The following is a 19543-nucleotide window of genomic DNA, read 5'->3' on the forward strand; positions in this document are numbered from 1 at the left end:
GTATTTGTATATGGTGTTTTCATAAATTTTAAATCTGAAACTCAGTCCAATCCTTGTTTCTGGTACCATTCTCTTCCATCATCTAAACTGTCTCAGGCAGGTGTGGGCTTATACAGAGATTACACACACCCGTGGGCACACACACAACTTACGAATGGCAGATATGATCCTGTGTGTTTTGTCAAAACAATTCCATTACTGGCGAGTCCATGAGAATTGGATGTCTGGTGTTACTTGAAACTAGCCAAAAAAAAAAACCAATTTTTTTTTTTTAGATCTGCCTTTAGAACTGTTCATTTGCATTCCCTTTTGATGGCTTTTGCCCAATTTTCCACTTTAAGTAGTCACATTTGTGATCTGTGGAAGCTCTTAGATATCAAATGATACTGTTTCTCTGTCATATGTTGTAATTATTTTTCCAGTCTGCCATTTCATTTTTAATTTTTTAAATAAGATTTTATTTATTTATTTGAGTGAGAATATGAGTGGCGGGGTGAGGAGAGGGAGAAGCAGGCTCCCTGCTGAGCAAGGAGCCTGATGTGGGGCTTGATCCCAGGATTCTGGGATCATGACATGAACCGAAGGCAGACTGCGTCACCCAGATGCCCCAATTTTATGTGATTTTTGACATACAGGATTTTTTTTCCTTATATAATCAAACTATTCAAACTTTTCTAGTTTTTTTTTTTTTAGCCAAGGGCTTTAAAAGGTTACAGGTTTAAGGCAAAGACGCATGAAAGCCCTCTTCCCAATGAATTGGAACTTCGAGCTTTGAATGAAGCTGGTACAATCTTTCCCTACCATGTTGTTGAAACAACTGGGCAGAAGATCAGTCTAGAAGATATGGCTGGATTTACCCTCATCCTGAGGAGAAAAAAGCCACTGTGAAACTAGAGGAATAGAAGTAGGGTGAATGCAGTCTGAGGAGGAACAGCAATGACACTAACGTGTGTGCTTAAGAGTCACTTATGTGACCAGAAAGTAGATGACTATTCTGTAACCTTTTCCTAGTTCCTGAGCTTTGGGTTGATTTCAGGGGATTTTGGGGGGCCAATTCCTTCCCAGACTTGGGCAATCTGAATGATTCAGTGGCCAGGGTCCCCTGGGTGCAGGGGAATACTTTCAGTGGCCAGCAATGCGGTGAGGGGGTGAAGGGGCCTGCCTCACCACAGCTATGACCAGTTCCCTGACAGATGGCACTGCTGCACATCCATAGTGTGTTTCACCCTTTGCAAGTATCCTTTAGATGCTCTACCTTGTTTGGTTATGACAGTGACTATGAGAAGCAAGGAGGATACACCAAGGTTTCCTATTCTCTTTTCTACAGACCAGAAGTAAATAGAATATCAAATGTAACTGACTTTCCAAACTTAAGTGAGTTTGTGATTGAGTTATGAAGCAAGGTGAGAGGTGTGTGGTACACTACAAAGGGGCAGCGTGGCCTAACAGGTGTACAGGCAAGGAAAGTGGGCACATCTGGGATGAAATGCCAACTCAGCCAGTTATTTGCTCTTTGGCCTCAAGCAAGTGACTTCCCTCTGAGCTTCTATTTCTCATCTATAAAATGGAATAATGGCCTTGCAGGATTGATGTGAGGATTAAGTTATATAATGCTCCATTTCCTTCAGGTCTTTCATCGGGTTGGTGCTGTATGTTTTTGAGTGCCACTGTGAAACTTGCATGGAAGGAGTAGTATACAAAGACCCTCTCAGGAAGGGCAGAGCATGAAGAGCCCCTGCACAGTGCCTGGCACAGAGTGGGTGTTGCAAGAACCTAACTTCTCTTCTACCATGCCAGCTTCCAAACTCCTGAGAGCTAAGATGCACTTGGAGGCTTTCCTCTGAAGAGTCCTTGTGTGGTTTATAACCCTGCTCATCTAAAAGCTCTTTTCTATCATAACATTTAGAGTGCTGCTGGCATTGAGGATTATGATTCGTCGAAAAACTCAATTATTTGCCCAGTAGGCCATTGTATAAGTAGCCTGGATTAGCGTTTGCAACAGCCCATATGTAAATGTAAAAGATCTTGAAAGAGAGTTATTAAAACTAGAGTCCAGCCACAGGCCTCAAGAGAGAGCTCAGTGTCATGGCTAAGAGCAGGAGTTGGCAAACTATGGCCCCCAGGCCAAATCCAGCCCACCACCTGTTTTTGTATATAAAGTTTTATTGGAACACAGCCACTCCCATTTGTTGACACCGCTACTATGGCTGCTTTAGTTACAACGACAGGGTTGAATAGTTGCAACAGAGACTGTAGGTCTCACAAAGCCAACAATATTTGCTCTTTGACCCTTTAAGTAAAAGTTTACCAATACCTGGCTAAGAGCTGCTACTTTCAGGCTATGTGACCTTAGACAAATAATTTATACTTATTGTGCCTCAAATTCCTTTTCTGTAAAGTAGGGATAGTAATAGTAATGATTGAATGAGATAATCCAAAGCCTTGCATGTGCTGAGTCCTTGGTTAATGATAGCTATTATTTTACTCATACTCTCATTGATTTATAGCAAATTCCATTGTGTAAAACTCACCCTGACCCAGGGGCAAAAAAACCTGTTTGTTCAACCCCAATTTCAAAGCCCCCAGGCCCACTGCAGATATCAACAGCACCTAAAATAGTCACCTTTTCCTGCCACAATGGCTTTCTTAAGAGCAGCCATTTCAATGCCATTAGCTCAGCTTCCGGGATATTAAACACATACTCTACCTTTCCTCCACACTTAATATAGACATTTGGATTAGTGTCATTGAATATTTTCCAATAGTCTGCGTATCCTATCTGGGAGAGGGGGAATTGGATGAGGCATTTGATGGAATTAAATGTCAATAGTATCAGCTGTTTCTTTCTAAAACTACGAGCAAGATATTCTAAAAGGTGTGAGGGAAGATTTTGCATTTAGTCACTTATTGTTCGAAAATGAGAAGATTTTTTTTTCAAAGACAATCAAGCTTGACAAACGGCATTAAAAGCCACTAAGGAAGCTGAAAAAACAGCAGCTCCACACTGCTTCCTAAATATAATGGGAAATGCTTTCTCAATGTAAAGAAGAAGTCTTATCCTACAGTCCAATCAGCATATGGGAGGTGATTTCCAAGAGAGAAGTGAGAAAAAAAAATCCCACAGCTCAACCTTTCACAAGTATCAGTCATGCAGGGAGAAAACTTTCTTGTACTCTCTTCCGCATTGTCAAGCTTTGCAGGTTAGAAGAGCCGAGAAGAGCCATCCCTATGAGGTACCAAATCTGCAGCCTAGCTTCTTAGCAGGTGGCTTGGCAGGGCCTTGGGGTAGGCTGGGGAAGCTTCTCTAGTCTGAGACTCATATGCACTCAAATGATGCACTGGTGGTACCCCACCACCACCAGGTACAGCATGACCTACCCAGGATGTTTCCATTTGTGGATTACCTGAACCCTAAAATGGCCATTGCATGAGTTGTGCCTCATCAACTCAGCCTTGTCATAGAGAAGAATCTTATCACCCCTATACTCCATCCCTAGTAGCCTGATTGTGTGGAAGAAAGGGAAGGATGATTGCATGTCACAGGGCTTCTTCCATCAGAATCCTTCCTCTACCACCCTAGGCCCAATCACCTTTCCCTTATTGTAGAGGTTCTGCCATTGATAGACAACAGAGTTTTATCACATGCCTCCCTGAAGTAGTTCTTAATCTTGGATAGCTGTGAGAATCACCTACAGAGCTCTTAAAATACACCAATACTTGGTCCCCACACCCAGAGATCCTGATATAATTTAGATCTGGGGAGGGGTCTAGGCATGGCATTGTGTTTAGTCATGGTGGTGGGTGGATACTGTACATTTAAAGGTTCCCAAGTGATTCCCATGTGCTAACCTGCTATGCACAGGGTACTCTTCTCGGTGGGTACAACTGTGAATAGAACAGGCAAGGACCTGGTCTCATGGAGCTTGTGGTCTAGCGGAGTAAGACAGAGAACAAATAAATGAACGGCAAAGATTTTTTCTGACTGCCACTGGAAAATAAAGCGTGGGGCCGTGAAAGAGCTGGAGGATGTGAGATTATGTAACTTTAGAATAGTCAGGGCATCATCACTGTAGGGTTCTACTCTGCTTCTTTGCTTATGGTAAGTTCTGTTAGTACTCAGGGCTAGTGGCAGGGTTGTGATTAGATGCCTGCTTCTTGTTCAGGACAATTAGTGTCACTGTATCCCCTGAGCCCAGTTTCCATAGACTGATGAACCATGGGAGACCCTCACTGGACAGCCCAGATCAATCACTGTAACCAGAAGCGGACTCATAGGACATGCCTTATCCTCAGTATGCCAGCATGCCCCCTCCCTATTTCCCTTTCACCTACTATTCATTGAGTGCCCCACTCTAAAGCAATATCCTATCATCAGCATCATTACTGAACATAATTTGCTGACTTGTAATAATGATAATACTAAAAACAGATTGAACTACACTTACTATGTGCAGGCACTCTACAAGATACATTATCTCATTCAATTCACTACTAAGGTAGGGAGTATCAGCTCTGTTTCATAAATGTGGAAAACAAGACCCTGAATGGTTAAGAGACTTAAAATGTGGCTTACATTTTAGACCTTTTAGGTCCCCTCCAATTCAGACAGTCTGTGATCCTACAATCTCTAGGTCATTTCCTTAACTAGGGGCAAGCTCCCTGAGGAAAGGCACTGTGTCATATACATCTTTGCAGGAGAATCCCTTCTCTCCTCACCCCCATGTTCCTTGCCTGAGGTGAGCAATAAATATATCAGCAGTCAGTTTGTGGAGGCAGCCTGGCAATCACTCCTGAGCCCTTGAGGCCCCAAGGAATCCTTTGAGTCCTTCAAGCCTCAGTGTTGTTGCTCATAAGCTTGGACTCTGTCCTTTCCCATCAAAACTGCCAGAAGGAGTTTTTACCAAGCAACACTGAGACTCCTCGGAGTGCCCCAAAGCAACTCACAGACACTTATAAATGGGTCCTATGGGCATTTGCCCCAAGGTCTGTCCCCAAAGAAATGATATTTCATGTTCCCCATCAGTTTTGTTTTGCTAATTAAATTTTTTTTAAAAAAGAGATTAATATACCAAATAACAAAGTCATTGCAATTTCTTGGACTAGGGATTGTTATTCCATAAGACACACTTCTGCTGATGTTTTAAGGTATTAGGAGGACATATCTTGGAAGAGACTTCCTCATTTTTTTCCAGCTTTTCTGAGGTATAATTGGCAAATAAAATTGTAAGATATTTAAACAACGTGATGACTTGCTAGACATACATTGTGAAAAGATCCCCTCCAGCTAGTTAATTAACACATCCATCACCCCACATATTTACCACTTTTTTTTTTTTTTTTTGGTGAGAACATTTAAGTTCTACTCTTTCAGCAAATTTCAAATATATAGTACAGTGTTATCAACTATAGTCACCATGTTTTACATGAGATCCTCAGATTTTTCATCATATAACTGAAATTGTATACCCTTTTACCAGCCTCCGTTTCCCCCACACCCAAACCTCTGGCAACTGCTTCTCTACACTGTTTCTATGAGTTCAACTTTTTTTTTTTTTTTTTTTAGATTCCATACATAAGTGATGCCATGCAGTATTTATCCTTCTGTGTCTGGTTTATTTCAATTATCAGAATGCCCTCAAAGTCCATTCTTGTTGTCACAGATGCCAGGATTCCTTCTTTTTTTAAGGCTGAATAATATTCCATTACATACATTTTCTTGATTTATTCATCCATTGACAGACACTTGGGTTGTTTCCACCTCTTGACTATTGTGAATAATACTGCAGTAAACATGGGAATGCAGGTATCTCTTCAATAATAGTTGCATTTCCCTTGGATATATACCCAGAAGTGATATTGCTGATCATATGTAGTTCTATTTTTAATTTCTTGAGAAACCTCTATACTGTGTTCCATAATGCCTATATTTCTTAATGTAATAGATACAAAGAATATAACAAATTAGATAAGAGATAGCTTTACATGGCTTGTTGGTGTATGCACATATATGTGTGTATGTTTGAGACAAAGGGGAAGAAAGCAAGGATATTAATGTGGTGATATCTCCTTGAAGAAAAATATAGAAAATTGAGAAATTAGGGGTGCCTGGGTGGCACAGTCAGTTAAAAGACCGACTCCTGATTTCTTGAACGTCCAACTCTTGGTTTCAGCTTGGGTTGTCATCTCAGGGTCGCGGGACTGAGCCCCACATGGAGCCCAGCATGGAGCCCCATATGGGACTCAACATAGAGTCTTCTTGGGACTCTCTCTCCCTCTCCCTCTGCCCCTCCCCACCCCCATGCTCTCTCTCTAAAATAAATAAAATCTTTAAGAAAAAAAAAAAAAGAAAATTGGGAAATTACAGTAACCTTCATTTCTGAATTTGGAACCCCCTCCTTGTGCTGATGTCCTTTTCATTTTTCACAGTTGAAGTGTCTAAGGAAGAACACAAAACTGTCCACCATATAAGTCCAGTGACTATTTCCATTTCATAGGAGAGTAACTAAACCCCCAGAGGTTTAATCAAAGGTGGTATTTTCCCCCCTTCTCCCTCCTTTCTTTCTTTGCATTCAGCAGAACACAAGGAATGCCACTCTCTGAGGAGAGTATTGGGCTGGTTTGGCCCACTGTGGCAGCCTAGCCCCAGCTCAGCACAGGAACCTGACAGCACATCTGTGACCTTGCACCCAAGCTGAGTCTTTTAACTGGCCTTTGTAGTGCTTCTGAGACAGGGAGAAATGGGCTCCAAAGAGTCCTAATCTCACATTCTCTTGATGCTGAAAACCCAGATTAAGGGCCTAGGGGTTGATCTCCAATGTTAGCAAATGCTCTATCAACAATGTGTGACTTCAACATAATGCTCATAGGAACTAATAATCCACAATGACGATGTTTGCTGCTGCAAATATCTCCAACTGGCAAATGATACTGAATCTGAACTGGCAATCTATAGTAACATTAACTTACTAGATGGAAATACAACCTAAATTCACATGTCCTCTGAAAGCCACAAACAAATGTGCTTTAAAAAGCAGGTACAGCGGTGCACAGTAAAAGAATCTTAACCAGGCAACAGCTCTGTATTGAGTAACTTCATGGCAATTAGTACCATGCAAGGCACAATGGGAGACAGAAGGGTATGAATCCCAGGCTGAAAGGAGCTTATGGGAAAACAAAACCTAAACATGAAAGAACCAGAGTGCAGTAAAGACAAAAAAAAAAAAATCTCTGTATTTAACCCAGGGCTCAGTGGGGTGATATAATAGGATTTGAAAGAAGGGAGGGGCACCTGGGTGGCTCAGATGGTTAAGTGTCTGACTCTTATTTTTGGCTCAGGTCATGATCTCAGGGTCCTGAGATAGAGTCCTGAGTGGGGCTCAGTGCTCAGTGGGGAGTCTGCTTGAGATTCTCTCTCTCCTTCTCCCTTTGCCCCTCCCCCCCCACTACAGGCACCCTCTCTCTCTTAAATAAATACATCTTAAAAAAAAGAGAGAGAAAGAAAGAGGAGAAAGATAACTGGGCATAAGGGTAGGGTGGAAAAGTTTCCAGGAGGAAGCCTGGAACAATGGGATGGATCAATGGAAAGAATATTCCTGGATGGCTGACCAGTCTAAACAAAAGCCAGGAGGTAGAAATCAGTTTGTTCCACATAGAGAGAATAGTGAAAGCCTGGTCTCATTGGGGTTGAGAGGATTTTAGTGTGAAGGGGAACTGAGTTGCATCTGTTTTATTAAAGGACCTAAAGGTCAGGGAGAGGAGTTCACATTTGCTTTGAAAGTCGGGGAGTGAAGTTTACATTGCCCTGTGTATCAGGTAGGGATTCTGTTTAGTTGTAAGCCATAGAAATCTGAATACATTTTCTTAACAAAGTAAAGGATTTGTTTTGTCAAATAACAAGACCAGCACCAAGAGGGTAACCGAAGTTTCATACTGACAATTGCCCTCTTCCCCTCTACTATACTTTGTGGGAAGCATTGTCATTAACCTTGTTTCATGGTTGCAATATGACTGCTCCACCTCCAACCTCATATCCACATTCCAGGCAGAAAGAATTAAAAAAGGAAAAGATAAAGCAGGTGGTTTCTGTGTTGGGAACGCAAGAGCTTTCTCAGAAATCCCTAGCCCCAGCTGCTTACATCTCACTGGCCAGAACTGTGGTACTAGACAACCCTTAACTGAAGGGATGTCTGAAAAGGTTAGAATTTTGGCTGGGCACATTGCCACCATAAGCAAAATCAGGGTTCTGTTTCTAATGGCAGAAAGAAGAATGGATGTGGGAGCAGCAATTAGCAAGCTCTACACTCTATGTATAGCAATATCTATACACTATTGTTGTCGGTTCCTCAAGAGAGAGCTGTCTTAGAAAAAGTGACGACTTCTTAGAAGATGAATTTGACGCTGGTATTCAGGAAGGAGGAAAAAGTTCTGGAAGAGTGGGTGGAAACTGTTGAAAGTAACGTAGGAGTGAGTGGGCACCCAGACTACAGTCCTAGCTCTGGGAATGGAAACAAAGAGAGAAGCTAATAGCCATTTCTAAGAAACAGTGAATAAGATTTTCTAGCACCCACCCAACAATGCATGGTCAATGTGGAAGGTATTGGCAAGTTGACTTCTTGGTTCCCTCCCTCCCTCCTTCCACTCCTTCCTTATTTTTTACATAAAGTTAGTATTGAGGGTTTATGGGAGAGAACATATTAAAGGGAGAAACTGACAAAGAAAAATGCCAGAACGAGACATGTTGAGGCAATTACAAATCTTGGAGTATTATTACATGTTAATGTAATAAACACTTGAGATATGGAAAAGAGACGATTTAGATTCGAAGTTATGGATTCTAATATGAATGTGCTCCTTCTTGGGAATGTGAGCATTGCACTCTCTAAACACAACACTTAGCAGATCATTAGAACAGATTAGAATATAAAATACATTTGTGACTAATAAGCAAGATGAACCACATCTGAAAATAAATTATGTTCCTTTTGATGACTAATCCTAAACAACAACAAAAAAGCATTGTCTATTTGTTAGAAGGGAAGTAGAAAGAAAAGGGTACAAGGAAAGAACTCCACAGACTTTTTTGGTACTTTTATCTACTAGTTAGTGCTAATGAACAGAATAAGCTCATTTTACGACTAGAAAACTATTGCAATTTGAAAATGTCTCACTTAAAACTGTTAGTAAGTACCAGTCACTGTACAAGGCCGTGAAGACTCGGAGAAGTTTAGGAATTAGTCTGGACCTCAAGGGAATCACAGTGACGTGGGGAAGCAAGTTGTTGCAGCGTTCCGGGAGGAATCAGCATGATGGGTGTGGGCACAGACTGTGGGAGCCCAGATGAAGGAGAGACTAATTCTGTCTGAGGGCTGGAGCATGCTTGTCCTTTGACATTTTATGATTGTGCAGTGGCATAAATAGGATTGGACTTTTACCCTGGAAGAAGTTTTAAGCAACTTAATTACCGGGGGGAGGACCTGATAATCCAAGGGCCTCATCCTTAGCGTCCCAAAGTTCCTTCTCACCATGGGGGAAGGAGCCAAGGAAAAACTCAGGGATGGGTAGGGTGGAGAAACTGGATTAGTCATATTTGCAGTGTGTGATTCTGTAATTACTGTGAATCTTCACATCAGACTCATTTAATCTGAACTTCCAAGGTTGAATGTATTTTTGTCTTTAGATACACCTGATTTTCTTAATGCAGTTCATCAAAGGTCAGCCCACTTTTCAAGTCACCAAAGTCTTCCTCTGTTCTGTAGGATACATGGCTAGTGTAGACTGGGGCACTGGTTGGGGAAAAGGGTAGTTTTCCTCACTTCTCTCACATCCACAGATATTCCTTCATCTGTTTCTTGTTATTCTAATGGAAATTTTAATGATAAAAAAAGGAAATTAAGGAATATCTTGAAAGAAAATATTTTATGTCAAAGAAATGTCATTCTGCTTCTTGATCTCTCATATCCAGCAAATCAACCTGCCAGTTCAAGAATTCTCTATTGTAGCTCCTAGAATACTTTTCTCCACATCTGTTTGTCACAGTTTCTTCTCCCAGACTGCGAGTTCCTTGAAGTTAGCACTTGGTTAATTAGACATTGTCCTCTGGCTCCCACACAGTGCAGGCACAGAGAAAGCACTTGAAGGCGTTTCCTGAGTGAATGCCTTTGAGGAGGTTTCTTCAAGGCTGAGTCTTTGTGGTTGCTTGTACTTACTTCCCTGGGTCATAAAGCTGCATGCCCAAAGTCTAAACCAGGATTAACTTTGCCAGGGGCATCAAAAGACCTTGGGCAGAAAACTTGAGGAGTCCAAAGAAATGCTTCCAGAGAATTCTTCAGCACTCAAAAGGAAGGGGATCCCAAGTCTAATTCTGTCTGAATGTTTGCTGTTTGAAAGCCAATATGAATTTTTACTTTTTCAGTGCAAATATTTGAGCAGCTAAGTCAGTCACAGTGTGCTAAAGTATAAGTTGAAAGGGTATACAATTAAAAGTTTCCTCTCCACCCAGGGAACTCCACACCCAAAGGGAACCTTCCCATGTCTATAGACTAAGATGGCAACGGTCCATCCTGAACAGGTAACTCAACTGCTGGACTCCCAAGCCTTCCTCCACCAGCCATACAGTCTGCCTCCTCAGAGGCAACCAGTCTTACCAGATTCTTGTATTTCCTTCCAGAAACAGGCTAGAGGTACAAGAACATGAGGAAATAAATACATATAAGTATATGTATTTTCCAAGAATGCTTTTAGTGAGCAGAATCAGTAGAAAAATCAACATGAAACAGAAGATCTTAAACTTAAAAAGTGTGAGGGGAAAACTGGTATCCAGGATGAAAAGTGATCACTCATCAGAAGACAAAAATAGAGCAGGAATTTTCTCTACATAAAAATAAAAACAAAGGGTAAGGTCACAGATCCCTTTGCCCATTAGGGTGGGCAATTCCACAAAACTAATGGACATTTGCCCAGCAGATCATGGGGGAACTTGCAGTTATGGAGTGACTGAGAGAAATTGTGGTGGCCTGCCTTCCTGGGATATTGTTTGCTAGAATGTGGGCATGTTCTACTCTAGGGTGACACACTCCCTCAGAGGCTCAGTGGCATTTGATCACTGGGCATTTCCAGAGCCCTCCCACATTCACTCATGTTATTTCAGTGTAACAGGACTGAACTCCACCTTTCAGGTCAAAGGAATACGGCACACACTGGCTAAGGATCCTGCACCCACATGAAGCAAAGGGGGCCATGCTTTCTGAAAAGCAAAACCCTAGGCATTGCTACACCTTAGCTAAACCACCTTCTTCACCAGAGTTGTTCTTGGCAGTTTACTGATGTGAAGTTGGTCTGGGATGGACTGGGACAGGGCATGTCAACCAGTTATTCCTTCTTTCAGGTAGGAACAGGGATCAGGGAGCAAGAGCAAGCTAAAACATGGGACTTGTTAAATCAATTTCCACACAATTATTGGATCCCAACAATAGGTAATGCACCAGACAAGTTTCTGACTTTCTAACCAGATTGTTAGAAATATAAGATACCTACCCACAGAGAAAGGTGACTAGCAACACAGGAACTTGTCAATGAGTCAAACAGACAAATGTGATAAACATCAGAGAAGTGAGGAATTTTCTTCCAGCTCTGATAGAAAGGAAAATTTCACCTGTATGTCTCCATAAAGCCTCCAGTAGGCAAGAGTCTCTCTACCTCCTGCCCTGTACAATCTTGGGACAGTCTGGCTCACATATCCAGTGAAAGGTATCAAAGAAAGAAGGCAGCTGACTGCTCAGGTAGACTTCATGGGATAGCAGTGCCTGGTGGGGCTGCCATTATTTAGTCTGTGGGTTTGGACATTCTAGTGTTCCATTTCATAAAAGCACTCAGTTAATCACTCTTAGAGGAAATGATTCATTTACAAGAGTTATCTGTGGACCTGCATGTCAATACCAATCTATTGATTTACAAGGGGGAAAAATATCTTTCCTAATGACCAGAATGATCCTGTCCACCGATGGTAGACATATATTTCAAAAATGTTGGAGAAGTAACAGAAGATTATTTACTGAATATGCAATCAGGGCCAAAAATTAGACCTTGAAGTGTAATTTAAAGCACTATCCCTGCCCCCATAACATTCATGCTGAATAGAAAACATATAAAACTAAAAACAAACAAACAAAAAAAGCTGGTATATCTGCCATATTTAAAGTCTCCCCTTCGGAAAGGCAATAATTAAGATCATCAAATACTTATAACTGAGTTCCCCTCTTCATATACCATATGCATATTATTGTATTCATTCCAAAGAGAGGGTGGAGTCTGCTTGCCTTGACTGATATTTCCCAAATATCCCCAGTTACTCTTTTTATAATAATGTGGAGAGTACGATTTTGGGGTATGTTTCTTTTTATTTTTAAACTTATTTTTAATTTACATACTGTAAAATTCATTTGAGTTCTAGGAGTTTTGACAAATAGAGTTGTGTAACCACCACCAGAATTAAGATACAAAACAGTTCTTCACACCCCTCTCCCAAAAATACAGCCTTGAGTTATACTTTTAAGATAGGTTCCTTCCACAGACGGCTATCCTCGTTTATTATGTGTTAATTCTTACCATTCTTGCTTGCCAGAGGGTCATATTTTCTGGCATTAGCTACCCATTCTAAGGCTTACCTAAGAGAATATGCTGTCATTCCCAGAGATAGACAAAATAAAGCTTTATCATACGCATGTGTATATTTGCTTAGCTAGGAGGAGGTATATCAAGTGTACTTCATCTATGAACAGAAAGCCAAAAAAACAAACAAACAAAAACCTGACGTATATTCTAAGGACATTTCCCCCAAAAGAAAGTAGGAAAAAATTTTAATTCCAGTTACAGCTCCATCCACAAGAGATATATTAGCTCTGAGGGTTGGGAAAGCAAACTGCTCAGTCACATCTCCAATTTATTTCCTTCCTTTAAATGGGTCACGAGGGGAGAGATAACCCCAACACCCTAGCAGCTGTTCCAGGGCTCAAGTAATTATATTCACTCCTGCTTTCCAGAAACTTGACATAGGCATCAAGCACTTTCCTAAATGAAACCCACATCTCTTTATTTATTTTTTCCCACATCTATTTAATCTATGCAAGTTAGTAGCTGTTGCTGTTTTAATAAGACCTATTTAGTGTATACGTCAATATGAGGTAAATACGCATACTCAGCATGGACAATCTAAACAATGAAAAACTAAACTTGACTTTAACTATGTCATGTCTTGGTGATACTTAGGAACTTAAAAAAATAAATCATGTGAGTTCAATGAACTATTTTACATGTAAATAGGTCTCATCACCAATTAATATTTTCTGACCACCATGCTGCGGGCTGACAGGTTACTTTTTATAACAAAATGGGAGGAATCTGGGTTTATAAATTAAATAAGGGCCCCAGGGCCATCCAGAAGGGCCCTACCTGGGGTCTTGCTACCGGGTATCTGGTTACCTCTTCTGAGGTAGAGCACTAATTCAGGGAGTGACAAGGCAGACCATTCCTTTCTTTAGAACATATTGCCTTATCTACCAGCTGCATACAGAAACCCTTCTATGCCTGCCGACTACAGGAAGACAAGACCGAATCAGTATTTGCCAAAAATATTATACGCATGAAGAACTCAGCAATACAACTACATATATATTAAGACAATTATGTTCCATCATTACAATGTTTAATTCTAAGATTCCAAGTCTCCTTTTGTTATCAAAAATTCACAGAGAACCAGGTGATCCAATAAAATCCCACTCTGGAGGAATGTTACAACAAAATCTTCTTGTATGAACAGAGAAAGGTTAGAAATCAGTCCATGTATCTCCCATCCTGCCTTCCTGGTACCTTACCCCCAACTCCCTACCCTTTGCTTCTCTTAGCACTGTTGCTTTTTCTTAAATGTCTCCTCAATGCCCACCTCCTCCCTGCTTCCATCTTTGTTGCGAGCAGAGCTCCAGGTAGACCACATAAAAAAGTGCCACTCTCTCAAATTAAAAGGGAAGCCACTGTCTCCAGTACCAAGATGTAACAACCTCCAGTGAAATGTGGAAATCTTCAAGGAATAAAGAATGTGAGAGAATATTCTTCCAGGAATTTCAGGATGAACAAAAATCAGTGTTATGGAGTCAAGATAAGTAGATCTGCCTCTGGCTTGCTGACTCACCATGACTCTTCTGATACCATTTACTGGAATGACCTTCGATTCGAGTGAGAACCACAAAATACCAGTAATTTTATCTGGGGAATATTTATATTTTAGTGCAGTAGGTGAATTCCTGATTAAAGGGCATTATTAGAAGAATTTTTTTTTTCCCAAACTAAATGTGGTTTCATCTTAGGCCTTGCATTTCTAATTGGTCCTTATGATTCAAAAGGAGGTTTTATTCTTGTTTTTAAAATCCTTTCATTCCCCATTTCCTCATCACTAACTCTTGTGGATAATACCCATGAAAGAAGACATCTTAAGTCCCAGATTCTTCTAACACAGATCAACCCAATATTTTCCTCTTCAAATTATTTGCTTCCTGACTTACAGCCTGTTTGCTTTGGTGATTGAGTATACAAGGAAGAAAGTCAGGGACATTCTCAGAGAGTAGCAATGAAAATCTATGATTATTCTAAACCTCCACCCCTACCTCACAGTACAAAAGGTGGACTGCTACTACCTTTCCAAACATCTCCTTTGGGTGGAAGAGTGCAGGGTGACTACTTAGTCTTGGTTTATGTTTCACATTCCCTCCCCTTTTTAAAAGTAGGCTCCATGCAGGGCTTGAACTCACGACCCTGAGATCAAGGCCTGAGCTGAGATTAAGAGGGGGATGCTTGACCAACTGGGCCACCCAGGTGCCCCCATGGGTCTGTCTTTTTACTCACTATTGCCTATTGGCCTTTTCAGGCATCTGTTGTCTGACTGGGTTGCAGAACCTTATGGCACTCTGAGGATGGCTCCCTGGAATTAGTTTCCATATACTTTGCATCCTGGAAATAGCCAGGATGTAGGCCTTACCCTGATTTGAGGATCAGTTCACAGACTGTAGCCCTTGGAAACTGAGGAGGGTAAGCAATAACACACACAAGGTGTATATTTCAAGTTCTTCCCACAGTAACTACCTGAGAGTTTATGAGTGTGCTCATGCTCTGATTAGGGATGTCTCAAAAAGTCATCTGCAGTCTAAATAAAGATAAAATTATACAGTTAAAAGTTCCATGTGGAGACTTTAAAAACAAGAGTTTTTCATTCCTTCTCTCATCCCACAGCAGTTTATTGAGCACCTACTTGGTGTCAAGCACCGTGCTGGGCACTGGAAATGCAGTGGTGAACAAAACAGACCCAGTCCCTGCCCTCACAGTCTAGCAGGAATTGCAAGAGTCAGTTTGTCACTGTTGGCTCAGCACTGTCCTAAGTATCTGAGACTTGGGGTTTGACAAACAGGTCCTCCTATCTCTGGGAAGGTGACCTCTGATATTAGGCTGGGGGCAATCCTTCAGCTTCCCACAGACTGGCTGAAATAGCTTACAAGACCACCCGATCCCTTTGGTCCCCACTCACGAAAGCCATCTGTTACTAATGTAGGCCCAGAGCCATCTCCATAATAGGAAAGACAGCCAAGGAGAAGGGATAGGGGAGTATTCTCACACCAGAAGGTTGCTCTTCACACTGAATGAATACACATGTCCTATCCTCACCCACTGGCCTCTTTTAGTGTGGTTCATATCCACTGCTGCGACAAGACCGACTCAGGGTAAATGAGTCAAGTCTATGTTTTAACCTGCAAAGCAGAGGCTGACCAAGAGCTTCTGCTTGGAAAAGAGAGATGCTGTCAGTCAGCATCCATCTACTGATCACAACAGCAATCCTCCCCTCTTGTCCACTCAAGAGCACCACGTTGTCCAGTGTTTAACACACTTTCACATACACCCTCTATTTTAAGTTCCCAGCAACCCAGTGGGGATATCCCAACCTCCATGGCCAAGGACACCAAGCCCCAAAATTAACTTGATCAGTTTCTCACAGCTGCTAACACAAAGAATTCAAATCCAGATCCTCAGCCTCCAAAGCAAGTCTCCAAACTACCCCATAGGTGGCTACTTTACAATTCCAGTTCTTCTTTTTTGCATATTGCCTTGCTCATCCTGGTGGGGTACAGTCTTACGACATGCTAGTTTTCTGGGAGAAGCCACGGGTTACTGGCTAGGGAAGGGCCTGCAGTTCCCTGATCCTCTGCCCTTGGCCAAGAAGATTATTGTGGCTCTCAGATCTCTTCTTGCCACCTAAATGGGAATCCCTATCCGCCATGGATGCCTGTGGACCTATTTTTAGAAATAGAGGGGAGCCTGTGGGTGGCACACATTGAGGTTTTCTAGGGGTTAATATTTTTGTAGAGGCCATTCAGAGTTTTAAGTTGACTGATTTCAAGATAAATTACCTCCTGGGGAAAACATCCTTTCCCTGTTCTTCCCTTCAGCATTCCCCATCCCAAAATGAATTTGCTTTTTATTTTTTTCTTTTACCCTTTAGGGCTTCTCCTTAGCACCCTATGCTCAGAAGACAGGGATATTAATAACCAGCAGCAGCTACAGCTGATTTCTCTCTCAAGAGGGCCGAGAGGAAGCAGATCCAGTTCTCCTTGACCTCTGTAGGGACTGGTAGTGTCCCTTAAGATCCTTATGCAGAGGGGACTGCTGTTTTAAAGTTCTGGAAAAATGTCCGTGGATGGATCTCAATGCCTTTTTAATGCTCCTGAATTAATGATTTTATTCTAGAATAGGCACACTACTATTTTAGGGGTGGGGTGTGTATACACACAAGTCAGAAACTGGGGGAAATTTTAATCATATTAAAATAGAGAGGAAATTAAAATGTACATATGGAAAATCTCTGTACTTGGGGGACACAATTCTGCTGTTGATGTTTAAAAACACATCATCTCTGTTCAACAATGTTTCTTTGCCTTACTAGGTTGATGGTGATAAAATTAAAATGTAAACACTGAAAATAAATATGCTTTTGAAATTAGTATTGCATTAAAAATGTCACTTCTAATACAGTAAAGTGACTCAATTAGTCGACTATGTCACAACTAAAAACAAATATATTAAACAAAGGCAATAATGTGTATATACCAAAACACCTTTTGTTTCAAAATTAGTGATAACATTCATTTCCATGTAAGTAGTTTTCTAGTGTAAGATATAACACATGGTATAAAGACACCAGACATCAATAGCCATGCATTTTCTAATACCTTCTTAACAATAAAATACACAAAAAACTCAATACATTCTGGTCCATGCTCTGATATGTCTCTCTGTATCTTTTTCTCTCCCTCCCAACTTTTTTTTTTTTTTTTTTTTTTACTAATTCTCCAATCAAGCTCTCGAATAGGAAATAGGAATCACTGCCTCTTTAAACCAGATCAGAATAAGACAGACAGAACCAGTGTGTACTTGGATGGGCTCTCCCGTGGTCTGCCATAGTCACATGTAGCCTGGAGTAGTTGTCTCCAGTCTGAGTAGCCTTTTTGCAAATAGAATCTTCTCTCCACCGAGGGTATACAACCAACCATGGCCAAAATGAAATCCAGAGAAAGGAGCTGCCATTTTTCACCTTTATTTCAATAGGACACATTAACCTTGTCTGAAAGCCAATTACTTTTATAGAAGCAACAAACTCTCAGATCAGGGTCCCCCACACCCTCTATAACTGCATGTGAATTCAGGGAGCAGGAGCTGCTAAAGTGCAAGGCAAGACCTAGTAAACATGGAAAACCATCCAAGAGCCTCTTCCCTCTCCATCCTTGCTCTGGTGTCGTCAACAGCAGAGCAGGATTCCCCGACCTCATAAACCTAGATATTCATTCTCCTGCTGCTCTCTTCACCTCCTACAGGTGCCTGGTCCTTGAGTCTGCAGTGGTAGGAGACCTAGCATTTTGGTAACAATTTTAGGAAGCAGCAGAAGAAAGATGGGACCCAGGGCTGAGGTTTCCTTCTGCTAAACAAGCAAGCTCTTGCTCTTAATTACTAAGCCCCAAACCCATGGAAAGAAGACAAACCAGGACTGTCTTCCCACCACATAAATACAAAGCAAAGATTAATAGACATTTTTTCATTTTCTGATGATTTTATGTAACAGTTTTAAGTAACGCCCAAATATTCATATAATAAAGGACATATTTTTTCTCTCAGTTGGATCCTCCGTAATGGAATTGGTAATCCAATATAAAAAGGCCCATTTTGTTTTAATTGTGCTGCAGTTTTCAAACCTCTCATGAAGACACATGTGCGGTTTTGGGAATATCCAGGTCCTTGCAAATCTACATTTTCTTCATCAAGGACTGAAGAAAATCACTAGAAGCTGTTGGCCCTCTCACCCCTGGGACCTTCACCCTACACTGCTCAGCATGTAGCCAATCTCACAGGGTCAGGGCCCTAAGTATCCCATCCAAGCTCAGAGGATTTGGGTACAAAGGGCCCTCACTGGAAACATGGAGTCAGCCACTTGGTTCTTTCTACCACTATCCACATGAGGAGTGTAGAAAAATGGCAAGGAGACATGTGAAAGGAAGCAGAGTCCTTGGTTTAGACTCCAGCCCACAGGCTCTCCCACACATACCTGATGTAGTCACCAGGATGCAGTAACTGGCTCAGCAAGGAAATGTCATGCACCTCAGGAGTCACTGAAAGCCAAGCTTTACCCCGACACCTGTGTGAAGGAGGAGACGCAAGCGCAGTTTTAGAGATCCCCAGTCTTGGAAATTTTCACCTGAGGTTGCTCCAGGTGGAAGATGAAAATGCATAAGTTGCCAAGATGACTTTGTGACATTGGCTCAGGCTTTTCTTAATCACATTGACCTCATCCACTTGATATATCCCAGCAGCACACCTTGCTCAGAGTGGGTAACTCAGAAAATCTGAGATCCCAGTTAACCAGTTAAATCTCTTCACCTGTGTGGACTTGAGTACTCTCATCCTCCAGCAGCAAAGGTCCCCAAGACAGGGAGGGGCACGGGAAATTGGTTCCTTCAGAACAGAAACAACCCCAAAGACAAATGTAAGTCACCATTAGCAGATGACAATTCCATCTCAGGCTGAAAACCCACATCAGAATGCATCCCCGTTCTGACTCCTGCACTGAGCATGTCACTTCATCTGTCTGGGCCTTGCTACCCTCTTTTTTTTTTTTTTTTTTTTTTTTTGTAGCCTCATCTTAAGTGGGCACAATGGCTGGTTGAGTTCTCAGGTTTCTTCCCAGTCCAGTGCACTCCCAAGTGCCCCCCACCAGCCCCCAGCTACGATTCTGTGGCTGTGGATTTACATTGGACCTCTAGGGTCCCACTCCAGGAGGCCAGGGCTTTCCACTTTAGTAACGGGTTTGTAAGGGGAAAAAATGTGATACCTCAAACAGCCCTAGGATAAGTGAGGGTCAGTATTAAACAAGCATCACTCTTCATAAATCAGTACTGATATCTAGCCAGAACCCTTCAGGGAAAAAAAGGGACTCTTTTTTAAACAGTAAGTTTCTTTC

The 19543-nt window shown here is 41.6% G+C and overlaps 1 protein-coding gene across 1 annotated transcript in view; it reads left to right on the top strand.

The window, feature by feature from the left end:
* The window catches only part of ZNF366 (zinc finger protein 366), a 68362-nt gene that overhangs the window by 28170 nt on the left and 20649 nt on the right, over positions 1-19543 (top strand). The window lies entirely within an intron of this gene.

Source organism: Halichoerus grypus, chromosome 2 (genome assembly GCF_964656455.1).
Source record: "Halichoerus grypus chromosome 2, mHalGry1.hap1.1, whole genome shotgun sequence".
Lineage (NCBI taxonomy): Eukaryota > Metazoa > Chordata > Mammalia > Carnivora > Phocidae > Halichoerus > Halichoerus grypus.